The 19,343-nt window shown below is 47.9% G+C and overlaps 1 protein-coding gene across 1 annotated transcript in view; it reads left to right on the forward strand.

The window, feature by feature from the left end:
- The window catches only part of LOC132571070 (zinc finger protein 436-like), a 342,318-nt gene that overhangs the window by 90,698 nt on the left and 232,277 nt on the right, over positions 1-19,343 (forward strand). The gene's annotated exons all lie outside the window — the stretch shown is intronic.

Below are 19,343 nucleotides of genomic sequence, written 5' to 3' on the forward strand. Positions count from 1 at the left end.
ATTATTTCAGGTTATCTGCCAGCTTAAGGCTGAATTCAGAGAGCCAATTTGAGTCAACATAGGCACGGCCCCCAGGCAAATTAAAAAAGCAAGGTCAGGCAGGCACAGCTGCCAGCCGTCCCTCTCTCACATTCGCCCTGTCCTCCGACATCTCTGAGATGGATCAAATAGCTACAGAGTCCCATGGCGCAGAGTGTTAAAGCTGCAGCACTGCAGTCCTAAGCTCTGCTCACGAACTGAGTTTGATCCCCGGTGGAAGTTGGGTTTTCAGGTAGCCGGCTCGAGGTTGACTCAGCCTTCCAGCCTTCCGTGGTCAGTAAAATAAGTACCCAGGGAAGTGTAGATGACTGGGGAAGGCAATGGCAAACCACCCCGTAAAAAGTCTGCCGTGAAAACGTTGTGAAAGCAACGTCGCCCCAGAGTCAGAAACGACTGGTGCTTGCACAGGGGACTTTTCCTTTCTTCCCAAGTGGTAGCAAGTTCTTCTGCCATACTCCATCCATCTTTCTGGGCATCTGAACACAGGAGTGTGCAATCAAGGTGGATTGGTGGTGTGAACCCGCCAATCCTCTCTAGGTGCTCACCAGTATTCTTAAAAAAAAAAAAATTACTGTCTAGAGTGCATAATAATAATGTAAGGGAAAAAAGAAACCCAAACTGCTCTAAGGGGTTGGCACATAGCAACTGTGTGAAGGTGCCAAAATGCCCCCGCACAATATACGGGCACATTGTGTGGGAGCATCTGATTGGAATTTGGCCGCTCCATTTTGGGCAGCACATTTGTGTGCACCGGATGCTTCCGGTGCACACAAAGCTGCCCGTCTGTACCCAGCCTAACTGACATCTATGAAACTAGCAAAAACATTTCCTTTCCAGTATCTTGTGAAGAAATAGACAAGTTGAGGGCAGCTTATATCTACGCATAAGCCTAATATGGCCAGCCTGCCATACACACACACACAAACACACACACATATATATATACACACACACACACATCTGGCCAGTAGTTCTGGAGAGGCATTTCTGAACTCTAATCCCTCCCCAGTCCAGCCTGTGAGTTTTAGAAGTTTCATCACTTTGAAGCCTAAAGTGTTCCGGCAGTTGGATTAATTTGGATTGAAAGGAACAGGTTGAATTCCTCAGTAAAGAGCCAGTTTGGTGTAATGGTTAAGTGTGCGGACTCTTATCTGGGAGAACCGGGTTTGATTCCCCACTCCTCCACTTGCACCTGCTAGCATGGCCATGGGTCCGCCATAGCTCTGGCAGAGGTTCTCCTTGAAAGGGCAGCTGCTGTGAGAGCCCTCTCCAGCCCCACCCACCTCACAGGGTGTCTGTTGTGGGGGAGGAAGGGAAAGGAGATTGTGAGCCGCTCTGAGCCTCTGTCCTTGAAAGAGCAGCTGCTGTGAGAGCCCTCTTGGCCCCGCCCACCTCACAGGGTGTCTGTTGTGGGGGAGGAAGGGAAAGGAGATTGAAGGCCACTCTGAGCCTCTGTCCTTGAAAGGGCAGCTGCTGTGAGAGCCCTCTCCAGCCCCAACCACCTCACAGGGTGTCTGTTGTGGGGGAGGAAGGTAAAGGAGATTGTGAGCCGCTCTGAGACTCTTAGGTGTGGAGGGCGGGATAGAAATCCAATATCTTCTTCTTCTAAATTCTTAAGGGTCAGACACACACACACACACACACACCCCGCCCCAACAACAACATCCAGTATTGTGGAAATTTTCTGATGTGTGTGGAGTTGAAGATGAACATCGTAGAACATGAACCCCCAAAGCTTTTGCTCCCCACCCATCCCCAGCTTCTCCCAGGAGAACCACGATTCCCTCCTCTAAGGCAAACCCCCCTCTTGACTCCATGAGCCAGAAATGACCTGTATTGAACCTTTGGCCAAGGGCTATGTCTGACCTTTAACTCTGCCAACTGCTCCTTGATGGGCCCCGCGTGTGGGAGTAGGCAAACTAGGCAATTGCCTAGGGTGCCAGATCCCAGCAAGGGTGCAGGGTGGGCATCCCCGCCCCGCCTGAGCCTCCGCCACTCTTTCAGCTCTAAGGAACCTGATCCCTCAGAGCCGAAAGTGGCATTTTCTATTCCTCTGCACCCTCCAAAGGCATGGGGGAAGGGAAGGGCCGACTGACCTCTCATCTCTGAGGGATCGGAGAAGCTTGCCTCGGAACTGAAAGCGGTGTTTTCCCTTCCTCCGTGCCCTCCAAAGGCACAGGAGAACAGAAGGGCCGACTGTCCTTTCATCTCTGAGGGATTAGAGAAGCTTCCCCCAGTCCCTCAGAACCGAAAGCAGTGTTTTCCCTTCCTCTGCGCCCTCCAAAGGCGCGGGGGAATGGAAGGACCAACTGTCCTTTCATCTCTGAGGGATCAGAGAAGCTTCTCTCAGAACCGAAAGCAGTGTTTTTCCTTCCTCTGCGCCCTCCAAAGGCGCGGGGGAATGGAAGGACCAACTGTCCTTTCATCTCTGAGGGATCAGAGAAGCTTCTCTCAGAACCGAAAGCGGTGTTTTTCCTTCCTCTGTGCCCTCCAAAGGCGCGGGGGAACGGAAAGACCAACTGTCCTTTCATCTCTGAGGGATCAGAGAAGCTTCCCTCAGAACCGAAAGTGGTGTTTTTCCTTCCTCCGCACCCTCCAAGGGCACGGGGGAAGGGAAGGGCCGACTGTCCTTTCGTCTCTGAGAGATCGGAACAGCTTCTCCCGATCCCTCAGAGCTGAAAGCCGCATGCCTGCTGTAATGATGTCACTGTGATGTCATCATACCACATGTGCATAAAATTTTTGGCGGGGGGGTGCATGTTGGAATTCTGCCTTTGGTGGCAGAACCTCATGCGCCGGGCCTGCTGTTTGAATTCGTTCTTTGGGATCGTGCCTTTATCGAGCAGAGTAAAAAAAAAACAGTTGCTTATCCGTAACTGATGATCTTCAGGTGCTCATCTGTGCAGTCACACACTTGGGTTTGGCATCTACCCTGGAACCCAACCTCGGAAGACATCGGAACTAGCCTCTAGCATTTTGCTGCTTTTTTTTCTCCTGTGTTCTGGGGATCAGGCATCAACTGTGCACGCTTGGAGCTGAGGAGAAGGCGCCATTCGGTTCCTTCAGACCACTGCTGGTAAATCTCATTAACTTAAAGGTGATTGAAGGACTCTCATATAGAGGAGGGTGTGGAATTCTTTTCTGTGGCCCCAGAAGGTAGGACCAGAAACAATGGGCTGAAATTAAATCAAAAGAGTTTCCGGCTCAACATCAGGAAGAACTTCCTGACCGTTAGAGCGGTTCCTCAGTGGAACAGGCTTTTTAAATTTTTATTTGATTTGATTTATATCCCGCACTACCCCACCGAAGCGGGCTTCCTCGGGAGGTGTTGGGCTCTCCTTCCTTGGAGGTTTTTCAACAGAGGCTAGATGGCCCTCTGACAGCAATGAAGATCCTGTGAATTTAGGGGGAGGTGTTTGTGAGTTTCCTGCATTGTGCAGGGGGTTGGACTAGATGACCCTGGAGGTCCCTTCCAACTCTATGATTCTCTGATTCCATGATTGAGAGATGCCAGCAGTGAGAAGGCTGGGTGGGCATGCGTGACAGCACAGAAGATGACGTGAAGATTATCAGTCACAGGTAAGCAACCCGTTTATCTTTTTGGTGATCTCTGTGCAGTCCCATACTTGCGTGATTACTGAGCTGAAGCGGAACAGGATGGTGGGTGCTCCCATGTAGATCAAAAGGAATAACCTCAAGAGTACCACTACCTGTTACAGGCCTACCGGAAGACCAGAGATGAAATGAAGGTCAGTGGAGGATGGCCCTCAAAGCAGACTGGCCAAACGAGGTGTCCTGATGAGCTCAGAGGAGCGTAGTGCAACGTGAAGTCTATGGTGAGAACCACGTGGCTGCATTACAGTTGTCATACAGAGGTCTGTCATCAGCAGTGTATATTAATGACTTCTGACTGAGGTGTCACACTCATTCACTTCACAGCACTCCTTTCTCTCAAATCCTCTTTTTTAACTCAGGTTTCTGTCAGTTTCTTCCTCTCACACTCTATTAGCTTTTGAGTCTCTCTAGCAACTTATATGTCCTCTATGTTTGACATCAATCCTGTTGAGCTGGCATTGCCACAATGCCACTAGGTTCTGCTGGGCACTCTGTGATTGCACTGGTACTGCTGGGTACTCTGTATGTTGCACTGGTTCTGCTGGGTTTGCAAAATGCACCGCATCTTCAGTTTCGACTGCAGAGATTCTCTGAGTTGACTTTAATCCTTAGCAAACAATGGAGGATAAGGGTACCTTCTTGTGTGTGTGTGTGCGTGTGTGTGTGGGGATTAATGTGTTTCTTAACATCCAGTCTGGTGAAGCTTGTGATCTTTATTTTATGATTTTTTTGGCTAGTACTAGTTAGTAAAAAGGTAGATTCCTAGTTCTCAAAAATGCCTTGTAGATATTGGGAGTGGTCAGCTCTTGGGCTTCATAATGGAACCCAAAAGCTGGGGTTATCCAAGTCAGGGCCTTCCCAAGTGCCTGCAAGAACATGACTGGTGTGATGGATTTTTTTTTTTTTTTGCCATCAAGTTACAGCTGACTCACGTTGTCCCTGTAGGTGTTTTAAGGTAAGAGACATTTGGAGGTGGTTTGCCACTGCCTGTCTCCACATTGGCCCTGCTTATCTTCTGAGATCTGACAAGATCAGGCTATCTGGGATTATCCAGGTTAGAGCTAGGCTAAGAGTAATGTGACTGGCCCAAGGTCACCAAGCAAGCTTCCATGGCATGAGTGGGGATTCAAACTGAAAATGGTGGCTAAAATCGACTGTGTTTGATACGGTTGACCATCAGTTACTGACCCGCCGCCTCCCTGATGCAGGGATTCAGGGGTTGGCCTTGCAATGGCTTTCCTCTTTCCTAGATGGTTAGGGACAAAGGGTGGTGATTGGGGGAGAGTCGTTCCGGAGGCACCCGCTTAATTGTTGGATGCCTCAGGGGGTGGTGCTCTCCCCGATGTTGTTCAACATCTACATGCACCCCCTTGCTCAGATTGCCTGGAGGTATGGCTTGGGTTGTCACCAGTACGCTGATGACACCCAGCTCTATCTGCTGATGGATGGCTGCGTCCCAGAAAATCTGGACCTGGCATTGCAAGCCATGGCAGGATGGCTTAGGCTGAATCCAATGAAGACAGAGGTCCTTTGCCTGAGTCGCAGCGTTCCAGGCAGGGAAATCCCCTTACCAGCATTTGATGGTGCGCCACTGACAATGGCGCACAATGTCAGAAACTTGGGGGTGCTGCTGGAGCCTGCCTTGACAATGGAGGCCCAGATAGCAGCCTCTGCTAAATCCACTTTTTTTCCATCTTAGGCAGGTGAGGCAGTTGGTCCCTTTCCTTGAACGCGGTGACCTGGCAATGGTGATCTATGCAATGGTCACCTCAAGGTTGGACTACTGTAATGCCCTCTGCTTGGGGGTGCCCCTGTCTTGAACCCGGAAACTACAGCTAGTGCAGAACACGGCAGCTAGGCTGCTATTGGGGCTTCCCAGGTGGGAGCACATGCAGCCGGAACTGCGGGAACTGCACTGGCTGCCAATAGTATACCAGATTCGCTACAAGGTGCTGGCTATAACCTTTAAAGCCCTGTATGGCTTAGGACCCACCTACCTTAGGAACCATCTCTCCCCACACGTTCCCCAGAGGGTACTTAGATCTGGATCTCAAAATCTACTAACAATCCATGGGCCGAACGAGGCCAGATTAAAGACCACTAGAGAGAGGGCCTTCTCGATTGCTGCCCCCCACTGGTGGAATCAACTACCAGAGGAAGTGAGGGCCTTGTCCAGTTCTGCAAGGCCTGTAAGACCACTCTCTTCCGACTGGCTTTCAACCGACACTGAGCCTGTATCGTAGGGAAATTGAAGAAATACTGTCGCCATTGAAATTGAAATTACGTGACATCAAAGAGACTAGCACCAAATTATTTTGGCTGTTTTAATTTTTGAATGTATAATTTTATAATATGTATGGTTTTAATTGTTTGTTGTGGTTTTATACTGTGAGCCGCCCTGAGCCTGCTTCGGCAGGGAGGGCGGGATATAAATCAAATAAATAAATAAATAAGTATTTCTGCTTTTCTTCTATAGAGTCTTTAATGTTTTTCACAGCAGTTGTGGTTTCACAGTCAGCAATCTACAGAGTCTGAGGAGCACCCTTCTGATCAGAATTCCATATAGTGTTGTGAAAAGCATTAAAATTCTATAGAAGAAAAGCAGAAATACTTAGAAGACATGTTAGTGGCTCGAGAGAGATTCAAAAGCTAACAGTATCAGTGTGAGAGGAAGAAGCTGACAGAAACCTGAGTTAAGAAGAGAAAGGATTTGAGAGAAAGAGGAGTGTTGTGAAATGAAAAAGTGTGACTCCCCAGTCAGAAGTTATTAATATACAGTGGTTTATTAACTAAAGAGTTAATCTACCAAATGTTTTGAAACCTTAGGAAGCAGTAAGGCAAGACACTGAAGTATCCACTGATAAAGATTATCAAAGCCAGAAACAGAGTAAGAAAGCTAGAGAAAATCTGTTACAAGACAGGCCTTTAAAAAGACAATAATAGAACACCACTAGTCACATTCAACTCAAAACAGTTCAATGCATCCTGAACAACTTACAACCTCTACTGGACAATGGCAGCTCTCTTTCACAACCACGGGAGGGGGAGACATTTTTTTGCACAGAGAAAACCCTCCAATCTCAAATAGCTCCTTGCCCACAATAATGCAACATGTAATTTAAACATGGATACTGGTACCAGAGCTTGCAATGAACCCAGATGTCAATTTTGCTGCCACATACAACCCAGACAACACAATCACTGGATGTAACGACATTAACTGCACCATCTCGGGCTCATTCACTTGCTCCTCTTTTAACATTGTATATGCCATTAAATGCCAACAATGCCCTTCATTTCTTTACATAGCGCAAACCAGACAAACCCTATGCCAAAGGATAAATGGACACAAATCTGACATCAGAATCACAAGACTGAGAAACCTGTAGAATAGTTTAACCTTGTAAAACATTCAATGGGTGACCTGAAAGTAGCTGTTTTATTGCAATGGAACTTCAGGAACTGAAGGGAAAGGAAAATTGCTGAATTACAAGTTATTACAACACTTGGAACAAATACACACACACAGGACTTAACAGGGGTATTGATTTCTTATATATGCTAAACTCATTCTCACCAAGAAGGGCAATACATCCTCTGTATTTTTATGCATTCTTCTCTCTCTCTCCTAATATAATGGAACACTGTTTGTAGTGCAATGCAAAATATAACACCTCTAAAGAATAATATACTGCTATGTAGAACAACGTATTATAATGTAATGCTATGAAACTTGAAATATAGTGCACCCCATCCCAACTAAAAGGAAGTTATGTTCTTTGTTACCTTCACACTTGAGAGAGTGGAAATTTATCTTACACACATCTCCTGTTTTGACATATTTATTGCTTTAACTGTTGTTCTCCCTTAACTGGATCCATATAGCTGTTGTCCCTGTATGCTTGGCCTGTTCCTGTTTTAGCTCAAAATGTCTTCATGATGTTATGTGCTAATTTGCTGTTCAGCCCTGTCTATATATTTGAATGGTTTTCTTCTGTTGCGCTGTATATGAAGAAGTGTACTTGCGCACAAAGGCTCATACCTTGAATAAAACGTTGTTCTTAAAGGTGCCACTGTACTCTTTTTTATTCTTTTAGACCAATGGGTGGCCAAACTTGCTTAATGTAAGAGCTGCATAGAATAAACATCAGATGTTTGAGAGCCGCAAAACATGAACATCAGAAGATGTTTGAGAGAAGGAAGGAAGGAAGGAAGGAAGGAAGGAAGGAAGGAAGGAAGGAAGGAAGGAAGGAAGGAAGGAAGGAAGGAAAATTTGAGGGGGAGGGGGAACAAAAGCAACTTTAACTTTAAATGTATTCTCCAAGCTGCTGGCTGGCTTGGCTTGGAGAAATGATTTAAAGAGAGAAATGTCTTCTCCAAGTTGGCCAATGGGGTGATGGGGGCTGAGAGCTACATGTGTGAAAGAGCCACATGTGAATCCTGAGCCACAATATGGCCACCCTTGCTTTAAACCAACTTGGCTACCCACCTGAATTGACGTCCTGCAAGTAAGTGAGGGGGCTCCCCAGGCGAGGAGAGGGGAAGACTTGATTCTGCCTTCTTTGCTGGAAAGGCGGTGGCTAAGAATGGGTATCTACATTATGCTTCGTTCCATCCTCCTGTTTTGCGTAATAACCTTCCCACGTGGGCAATTCTTAGGCATGAAACGAAATAGCACCTCAGTTACTGAGTATGAGAAATCCTGTAATCAACTGACAGTGCAATTTAAGGAACGGGGTTATCCAGAAAACAGTCATCAAAGGGGCGAAAATTAGGGCTGCCAAACAAGAACGTTCCCTTATGTTACAGCGTAGGAGTAAACATAATGGAGAGGCTAGGGAAACTCAAAGATTATTTTGTTCACTACAATATACTCCGAAGGCATTAGCGATTAAAAATATCATTTTGCGCCACTGGGGTATTGTTTCCAGCATTGCAGGATGTGCCTCCCCACCTATAGTTGGTTTCCGTAGATCTCGTAATTTAGGGACTATTTGGTGCATACTGATTTGAAGACTGCACAGACGTCTTCTCGATTGCCCCCCTGGTCATTTTCGTTGTAAGGGTTGCAAAGCGTGCAAGTGCTCACTACAAACAAAAGAGTATGTGGATCCTAGATCCCAAATAACTATTAAATTAACAGGGTTCACTAACTGTGACTCTAAAGGTGTCATCTACGCCCTGGTCTGTAGAGATTGCTCCAAAATGTACATAGGATGTTCCTGTAGGGCGATTAAGACACGTATTTTGGAACACATTTCAAGGGTTCGCCATGAAGTTCCTGGTGTTCCTCTCCAACATTTTATTGAGACTGATCATGACTTAGAATCCTTAAAATTCTTTGTGATTCAGAAAATTGGTGAAAGTAGAGGGGATGATTTGCAAAGGATTCCAGCCCCACCCACCACACAGGGTGTCTGTTGGGGGGGAGGAAGGTAAAGGAGATTGTAAGCCGCTCTGAGACTCTTCGGAGTGGAGGGCGGGATATAAATCCAATATCATCATCTTCTTCTATGTTACAAAAGAGGCACGGTGGATACATCGTTTAAACACTATTGAACCTTTTGGCCTTAATCAATACAATGATCTTTCTTGTTATATATAATGTATGTTGTTTCTTGGGTATGTTGTTAGATTTTGGTGATGTCTCCTTTAAATGGCTGAGTAACAACAGCTGTGACCGTCCTTTTTTAAAAAATCTGTGTGCTCAGTTAGCCTAAGCCGCTAATTAAGATACCAAAATGGGCGTTTTGAGAGAGAACTGTCGGAGCGGGAGTAGCAGAGTGAGGGAGATGACTTGCCCGACACAGGGCTTCAGGAAAGAAAATCAGGCAGACACGTGCAACTAGTGCCAAAAGGTGTATTAACATATATACACAACAAGTGCTCTCTTGTGCAGTCTATACAATATCACCTCCACGGACAAAGTGCTTCGCCTAACCACCATCTCACAGGGAGAGACCTGTGTGATGCACACACAGATCATATATAGTCCAAGCAGCCAATCCTGGCCGTGCTGACTCAGCAGATTGCATCACTTGGCTTCTGCCGGCTCAAGCCGGTCTGCTGATCAGGTCACTGTGACCTAGCCTGGCAGCTAGATCACCAGCTGTCATACTGTAGCTGTCAGACTGGGTTTATGTAGATTCTTGCTCCAACACACCTCCTAATCTATTTAAACCCAGTGCACCAAAACACTTTACACAGTTTACATACATGTCCACCAGCAACATTACAGTTCATATTTACGTAGCTCGGAACCCTTTCCGGAATTCGTTCAGGAACTCATCATGATTGTAAAACACATCATCGTGTTCCTGTTCAGCCAGCTCTTTCAGACGCTTGGCTTCAGCCTCCTTCTCCCTTGCCTCGCACTCTGCCACCCAGGCTTTCCATTTCTTAGCCTTTTCTTTTAACATTTCCTCAAATCCGGGTGGGTCTGGATTGACAGTCAGAGTGACATAGGGACACTTGTACCTAGCGGGACGTTGGCCTTTGGTGGACCTGGCAGACACCCGTGGCCCTGTGCTTGGACCAGCTTTGTCTTCTTCGGGTTGCTCTGTTCCCACCTCCTGGGCTGGTTGCTCTGCCCCTGTAATTGGGTGTTGAACCTCCTGACTCTCACACTTTACCTCCAGTTCCTGCATTTGAGGCTCTGCCTCCTGACTCTGCTCGTCAGGCTCTGTGCCAGCATTCGGCTCACCTTCTCCAGCCCCACTGGGTGCCACCTCCTGGGCTGGAGTTCTGGGCTGCGCTCCAACATCGTTATCGCTACTTGGCAGCAGGACAAATTGTTTCTGCAAGGAGTGCAACCTTGGCCAGCTGCTTTCTTCATTGAACTGGGCACTCTGACTAAGTGTTATCTTGCTTTTGCTATTGCAGAAACGATAACACCTGGCCCTTGGCTTGTAGCCCAGAAAAATTAGGCTCTCTGCCCGGACATCCCCCTCCCCGCTACTCGTGGAGTGGATGCCAACCCGAGCCCGTGACCCAAAGACTTTTAAAGAACTCAAATCTGGGGTCTTGTTCAACAGTAACCTGTAAGGCACATTTTTCACAGTATTACACCAAACCCTATTTTGCAAAAAAACAGCTGCATGTATGGTTTCTGCCCAATAGGTCATTGGCAGTTGTGCATCCTCTAACATGCAATACATCACATTCTGCAATACAGCCCCATGCCCATTTTCTCGGGGCGTTGCCGGGTTCGTCAGACGGTGGGCGATGCCCTTGTTCTCCAGCCAACGTTTCATCTGGTTAGATAAGAATTCCCCCCCTCTGTCGGTTTGTACAGCCAGGAGATTAACCCCTAATTGTCTCTCCACTGCTTTGACCCACTTGGTGAATGTCTTATACACCTCAGACTTATGCACCATGGTGAAAACCCACGCGTACCTCGTGTGGTCGTCGGTGGCCACCAAGCAGTATCTCCTCCCCGACAGACTCTTTGGCAATGGGCCAATAACGTCTAAATGGACTAGTTCCAGGGCTCGTGTGCTTTCCCTTGAGCTTTCTTTAGCAACAGCACACGCCTTGCTTTTGGTCTTCTTGCAGACCTGGCAATCCAAGTAACATTTGCAAGGATTTACTTTCAAACTAGGCACAAGCTCCAGGGTTTTCTTTAACGCCCTAAATCCGCAGTGCCCAAGTCTCCTATGGAGCAAATGTATACAATTATTGTGCACAGGCTCATTCGACACCTGAGCCACCTGGGCACAATCACTCTGGACCACATACAGTTTACCTTCCCTCTTTCCTGTCACAAGCAACTTTCCCCCACCTCCCAGGATTTTGCAGCAGGTTTTCTCAAATCTCACCTGGTATCCCTGGTCAAACAGTGTGCTAACACTCAACAGGTTAGACTGCAGTGAGGGTACATACAACACATTTTGCAACATACATTTCAGTGCAGGAAATTCCACATTGCCTGAGCAAACAGAATTGGCAGTGGTCCCATCAGCCAATCTCACATACTTATGCTCAGGACTGTCAATGTTTTTCAACAACTCCTTCTCGCAGCAGAGATGGCTCGTTGCCCCGGAGTCTAAAATCCAAGCAGACCCTGTGCTCTCTACTGCAGACGTGACCAGCCGGGTTGCTTCCTCACACGGGCTGGCGGTCCTCCGCTCTCGCCGCACACGCCCCCGCCTCTTCTCCCTCTCAGGGCAAGCTCGGAGCAGGTGCTGCGACGACCCGCATCCATAGCAGCGACGGACTGCAAACGCAGTCGGCTCCACTTCCTCCACCTTCGGACGCCTGCCAGCAGCAAAAGCTGGCTCATTCTTGGCTGTCTTCCCGGACACACCGATAACAGCACGCTGCCCGGCCGACACCCCCGGACAGCTCACGGCCGCAATTCTCTCTTGGAAGTCAAGCAGGTGGGCACAGACGTATTCCATGGTCAGGGTCGCTACGTCCACCGTCTCCAGAGAAGTTATCAGGGGAGTGTACTCAGGTGGCAACGACGACAGCAAAATGTACACTCTGTCGTCTGGAGCTACAGTCTTGCCTCTTGCCTCCAGCTCAACAAAACAGTCCGTTAGCCGTTTGATGTGATCTTTCACACACCCTCCAGCCGGCATAACGGTGCGGAACATCCTCCTTGTCAAGGCCATGAGGGAACCAGCAGTGGTGCTAACATGCACCGCACTCAACGCGTCCCAGGCAGCCTTGGGAGTGTCCTTCCCTCGCACATAAACCAGCTGGTCATCTCCTATAGATAGCACTATGTTGGCCAGTGCCTTATCCGATAACACAGTCTCGGCAGGAGATAAGTCAGCAGGGGGGTTACTCACGAACAGCCATTGCCCTTCACGCTTGAGGTAGTGTTGCATTCTCAGGCTCCACACCGCGTAGTTGGCTGAGGTGAGCTTCTCAACGGCTACTCCAAGCTGTTGCTGAGCCATCGTGCCGACTCCGCCTCACAGCTGGCTGCCGACGTCCCTCTGGCTCTCAAACAGAGAACGGTGGTGCCTCTGTGTCCTTCACCGGCGTTCCTCGCCTCCGGCTCTTTCCAAACTCACAGTCAGCTCAACTCTCAACTCTCTCCTCCGCGCAGCGGAACCGCCCTGGGCCCATAACCCTGTCGGAGCGGGAGTAGCAGAGTGAGGGAGATGACTTGCCCGACACAGGGCTTCAGGAAAGAAAATCAGGCAGACACGTGCAACTAGTGCCAAAAGGTGTATTAACATATATACACAACAAGTGCTCTCTTGTGCAGTCTATACAATATCACCTCCACGGACAAAGTGCTTCGCCTAACCACCATCTCACAGGGAGAGACCTGTGTGATGCACACACAGATCATATATAGTCCAAGCAGCCAATCCTGGCCGTGCTGACTCAGCAGATTGCATCACTTGGCTTCTGCCGGCTCAAGCCGGTCTGCTGATCAGGTCACTGTGACCTAGCCTGGCAGCTAGATCACCAGCTGTCATACTGTAGCTGTCAGACTGGGTTTATGTAGATTCTCGCTCCAACAAGAACTTGGCTGGAAGTTTCAGGTTGTTTTATCAACTGTTTCTGTATGTTTTTGTCAATATTGCTTTTGTTTAGGGTGTTTTTTATCGGTCACCTCTGTTGTTTACAGTTGGCTTAGGAGGAAGCTGCAGGAGCAGCAGAACACAATCAAAGCCAGAGTTTGCGTGAAGGCTAGAATTTGTCCTTCAGAAGTCAACAAGCAACGGAGGGACTCCTGTGAAACTTTATTATTGAGCCCTAGTACTCTGTTTGGAAAATTAAGAGACTGTGTGAGGTCCTCCCTGTAATACTGTATTTGAGACTCTTGTTTGTCTTTAATTTCTACTGTATGAATGCATGCCCACTTTTGGAGGCTGTTCATTACATAATATAATTTACTTAATTTTGTATTTACTAGACAAGAGTGTTTGTTTTTGCACAATATTTGGTTATTTTTTATTTTTGTATTCTTTAAGAACATAAGAGAAGCCATGTTGGATCAGGCCAATGGCCCATCCAGTCCAACACTCTGTGTCACACAGTGGCCAAAAAAATTATATATATACACACACACACACACACACACACATACATACACACACATTGTGGCTAATAGCCACTGATGGACCTCTGCTCCATATTTTTATCTAAACCCCTCTTGAAGGTGGCCATGCTTGTGGCTGCCACCACCTCCTGTGGCAGTGAATTCCACAAGTTAATTACCCTTTGGGTGAAGAAGTACTTCCTTTTATCCGTTTTAACCTGGCTGCTCAGCAATTTCCTCGAATGCCCACGAGTTCTTGTATTGCGAGAAAGGGAGAAAAGTATCTCTTTCTCTACTTTCTCCATCCCATGCATTATCTTGTAAACCTCTATCATGTCACCCCGCAGTCGACGTTTCTCCAAGCTAAAGAATCCCAAGCGTTTCAACCTTTCTTCATAGGGAAAGTGTTCCAGCCTTTTAATCATTCTAGTTGCCCTTTTCTGGACTTTCTCCAATGCTATAATATCCTTTTTGAGGTGTGGCGACCAGAACTGCACACAGTACTCCAAATGAGACCGCACCATCGATTTATACAGGGGCATTATGATACTGGCTGATTTGTTTTCAATTCCCTTCCTAATAATTCCCAGCATGGCGTTGGCCTTTTTTATTGCAAACGCACACTGTCTTGACATTTTCAGTGAGTTATGTACCATGACCCCAAGATATTTCTCTTGGTCAGTCTCTGCCAGTTCACACCCCATCAACTTGTATTTGTAGCTGGGATTCTTAGCCCCAATGTGCATTACTTTGCACTTGGCCACACTGAACCTTATCTGCCACGTTGACACCCACTCACCCAGCCTCAACAGGTCCCTTTGGAGTTCCTCACAATCCTCTCTGGTTCTCACCACCCTGAACAATTTAGTGTCATCTGCAAACTTGGCCACTTCACTGCTCACTCCCAACTCTAAATCATTTATGAACAAGTTAAAGAGCATGGGACCCAGTATGGAGCCCTGCGACACCCCACTGCTTACCGTCCTCCATTGCGAAGACTGCCCATTTATACTCACTCTCTGCTTCCTATTACTCAGCCAGTTTTTGATCCACAAGAGGACCTGTCCTTTTACTCCATGACTCTCAAGCTTTCTAAGGAGCCTTTGATGAGTTCAAACTTTACTCTCATTAGGCCAAATGTTCCCTCCCCAACTAAACTACTTTGTGGGGGGGGGGGGAGGTTCAGACAAGGGGCAAGTGCCCTGTGTGGAGCTCTTGGAAGATGGGTGGGATAGAAGAAGATATTGGATTTATATCCCGCCCTCCACTCTGAAGAGTCTCAGAGCGGCTCACAATCTCCTTTCCCTTCCTCCCCCACAACAGACACTCTGTGAGGTGGGTGTGGCTGGAGAGGGCTCTCACAGCAGCTGCCCTTTCAAGGACAGAGGCTCAGAGCAGCCTTCAATCTCCTTTCCCTTCCTCCCCCACAATAGACACCCTGTGAGGTGGGTGCGGCTGGAGAAGGCTCTCACAGCAGCTGTCCTTCCAAGGACAGAGGATCAGAGCAGCCTACAATCTCCTTTCCCTTCCTCCCCCACAACAGACACCCTGTGAGGTGGGTGGGGCTGGAGAGGGCTCTCACAGCAGCTGCCCTTTCAAGGACAACCTCTGCCAGAGCTATGGCTGAGCCAAGGCCATGCTAGCAGGTGTATGTGAAAGAGTGGGGAATCAAACCCGGTTCTCCCAGATAAGAGTCCGCACACTTAACCACTACACCAAACTGGCTCTCCAGTTTGGCTAACTCTTGAGTTCGGAAATTTCTGAGGGGGGTGGGGTTTCCTCAGGAATAATGCCATCGAGACTGTCCTACTCTAAAGTAGCCATTTTCTGCAGAAGAACTAGGGTTGCCAAGTCCAATTCAAGAAATATCTGGGGACTTTGGGGGTGGGGCCAGGAGACTTTGGGTGTGGAGACAGGAGCAAGGGTGAGACAAGCAGAATTGAACTCCACAGGGAGTTCTGGCCATCACATTTAAAGCCCTGCGGGATCTTTCTACTTTCCACAGGGCCTGTAAGACCGAACTGTTTTGACAGGCCTTGATATCTAACTGGGAGAGAACTGCCACCCCACATCATTACAGAGTACTACGTGATCACCGCTTACTATATTGTAGTGATACAGCACCACAAAATGGTTTTAACATCTTAAATTATAATTATGTTTTATTGGTTTCAATTTGTGAATACGAATGTTGTCAGCCGCCCTGAGTCCGCTTGCGGAGAGGGCGGGATAGAAATTTATAGTAGTAAATAATTAAATAAAATAATAACTAAATAAAGGGACAGTGAACCTTTTAAATGCCTTGCTTCCATAGGAAATAATGAAGGATAGGGGCACCTTCTTTTGGGGCTCAAAGAATTAGACTCCCTAATCCAATCTTTCTGAAACTCGGGGGGTATTTTGGGGAGAGGCATTGGATGCTATGCTGAAAATTTGGTGCCTCTACCTCAAAACACAGGCCCCCAGAGGCCCAGATACCCGTGGATCAATTCTCCATTATTTTCTATGGGAATAAGTCTCCATAAGGAATAATAGAGTTCCCAGCAGGCATTTCCCTCCCTTCTCCCCGCTTTCTGATGACCCTGTAGCGCGGGGAAGGCCTCCAAACCGGGGGATCCCCTGCCCCCACCCGGGGATTGGCAACCCTAAGAAGAACTGGAGATACATTTTAATTCCAAGAGATCTCCAGGCGCTACCTGGTGGCAATTTCGTATGCTATTTGGTGTATAAGAAAATGGAAGTGAGAACTTCTGAAGGTTCTTTTCCTGAATTGAATGATCGCTCTTGATAAAGCTGAGGTTGCCTTGTGCGACCGCAAAACGTGACAGTTAATTAGCTGGCAAGTGCGTAGAGGAGGAGAAGACTGATGCCGTCGTCGTTTATTGTGCTGGAATTTGAATTCTGTGCCCCTCCTGTGGGTTTATCAGCGAAGGATTGCATCCTTATGAAGACATCTATAAAGGTAAAGGTAGTCCTTATGAAGACTATAAAGGTAAAGGTAGTCCCCTGTGCAAGCACCAGTCGTTTTACACTCTGGGGTGACGTTGCTTTCACGTTTTCACAGCAGACTGTTTTACGGGGTGGTTTGCCATTGCCTTCCCCAGTCATCTACACTCCCCCCCCCCAGCAAGCTCGGTACTCATTTTACTGACCTTGGAAGGATGGAAGGCTGAGTCAACCTGGAGCCGGCTACCTGAACCAGCCTCCGCTGGGATCGCACTCAGGTCGTGAGCAGAGGCCTCCGCCTGCAGTACTGCAGCTTTACCACTCTGCGCCACGGGGCTCCTGAAGACATCTATACGAACATTCAATTGAGCGTAAACGTGGACTTGTAAGCTATTTTACCCCACTGGATTTTGCACCATTAAGAGACTTGCTGTTTGCCTTTTGAGCTATTGTCCTTTTTTGAGTGTGCATCAGTATTTTTCAGTTTTGATAAAATCTTTGTGGTAAAAGTGGTAAAGCTGCAGCGGGAGCCCTCTGCTCACGACCTGAGTTTGATCCCAGCGGAAGCTGGTTCAGGTAGCTGGCTCCAGGTTGACTCAGTCTTCCATCCTTCTGAGGTTGGTAAAAATGAGTACCCAGCTTGCTGAGCCCACCTCGGCAGGGAGGGCAGGGTATAAATCGAATTAAACATTAAAGTGTAGATGACTGGGGAAGGCAATAGCAAACCACCCCGTAAAAAGTCCGCCGTGAAAATGTTGTGAAAGCAACGTCAACCCAGAGTCGGAAACAACTGGTGCTTGCACAGGGGACTACATTTACCTTTAAATGAGTCCCGTGGTGCAGAGTGGTAAAGCTGCAGTACTGCACTTGGAGCACTCTGCTCACGACCTGCTTTCGATCCCAGCGGAAGCTGGTTCAGGTAGCCGGCTGGAGGTTGAATCAGTCTTCCATCCTTCCGAGGTCGGTAAAATGAGTCCCCAGCTTGCTGCGGGGGAGAGGTGTAGACGACTGGGGAAGGCAATGGCAAACCACCCCATAAAAAGTCTGCCGTGAAAACATTGTGAAAGCAACCTCACCCCAGAGTCGGAAATGACCGGTGCTTGCACAGGGGACTACCTTTATTACCTTTCTACTGTGTGCTGCTTGTTTTTCTACTTGCCACCTGGAGGTGAACCACTGTTCATTCAGTGTGGTGTCCATTGTCAGGGATAATCAAGGGCACTGGTTCATAACCTTTAATCCCCTGCCCTCTACCAGCTATGAAACACAGGCTTGAGAAAACGCGGTCCCCTTCCAGTTGAAAGCAAAACATTAGCACATTCCAGACTGTAATTGTACTCCTAAGGCTCTGAGAAATTCATTTTCATACTTTAGCAAATGGAAGGGGGGAGGGAGTGCCCAGAAGAGTTTTTAATCCCAGGTGTGTTCTATTTCACCTTCCTGTTTGATTCCCAGAATACAGTTGGTTTTAAATAAACCAAAAGTCTCCAGAATATATCGCAGTGGTTCAAAGGCATGGGTTTCTGAATTAATACAGAGGAAAAAGGAAACACTTCTTTACCTAGAGAGTGATTAAAATGTGGAATTCACTGCCAGAGGATGTTGGCATGGCCACAGAAATAAAATGTTTTTGAACGAGAGCCAGTTTGGTGTGGAGAGCCAGTTTGGTGTAGTGGTTAAGTGTGCGGACTCTTATCTGGGAGAACCGGGTTTGATTCCCCACTCCTCCACTTGCACCTGCTAGCATGGCCTTGGGTCAGCCATCGCTCTGGCAGAGGTTGTCCTTGAAAGGGCAGCTGCTGTGAGATTGTAGGCCACTCTGAGCCTCTATCCTTGAAAGGCCAGCTGCTGGGAGAGCCCTCTCAGCCCCACCCACCTCACAGGGTGTCTGTTGTGGGGGGGGGGGGAAGGTAAAGGAGATTGTGAGCTGCTCTGAGACTCTTCGGAGTGGAGGGCGGGATATAAATCCAATATCTTCTTCATCTTCTTCTTAGACACATTTCGTGGTGGAGAGGCCTATCAATGGCTACTAGCCATGGTGACTGAGGGGAACCCACGCATTCAGAAGCACTAATCCACTGAATCCCAGAGCCAAGAGGCAATGTCAAGGGAAGGTTTTGGCTTTTCTACACTCCTGGGACACTGGTTGTCCACTACCAGCTATGAGACATGATTCTGGACTAGACAGCTTCAAAGAGGGGACTTGATAAACATCTAGAGCAGAGGTCCATCAGTGGCTATTAGCCACAGGGTATTGATGAAACTCTCTGACTGGGGCAATGATGCTCTGTATTCTTGGTGCTTGAAAGGGGCAACAGTGGGAGGGCTTCTAGTGTTGTGGTCCCACTGATGGACCTCCTGATGGCACTTGGTTTCTTGGCCACTGTGTGACTCAGAGTGTTGGACTGGATGGGCCACTGGCCTGATCCAAAATGGCTTCTCTTATGTGACAAAGTGTTGGACTGGATGGGCCACTGGCCTGATCCAACATGGCTTCTCTTATGTTCTTACGTGACTCAGAGTGTTGGACTGGATGGGCCATTGGCCTGATCCAACAGGGCTTCTCTTATGTTCTTACGTGACTCAGAGTGTTGGACTGGATGAGCCATTGGCCTGATCCAACATGGCTTCTCTTATGTTCTTACGTGACTCAGAGTGTTGGACTGGATGGGCCATTGGCCTGATCCAACAGGGCTTCTCTTATGTTCTTACGTGACTCAGAGTGTTGGACTGGATGGGC

This window comes from Heteronotia binoei, chromosome 5, assembly GCF_032191835.1.
Source record: "Heteronotia binoei isolate CCM8104 ecotype False Entrance Well chromosome 5, APGP_CSIRO_Hbin_v1, whole genome shotgun sequence".
Taxonomy (NCBI): domain Eukaryota; kingdom Metazoa; phylum Chordata; class Lepidosauria; order Squamata; family Gekkonidae; genus Heteronotia; species Heteronotia binoei.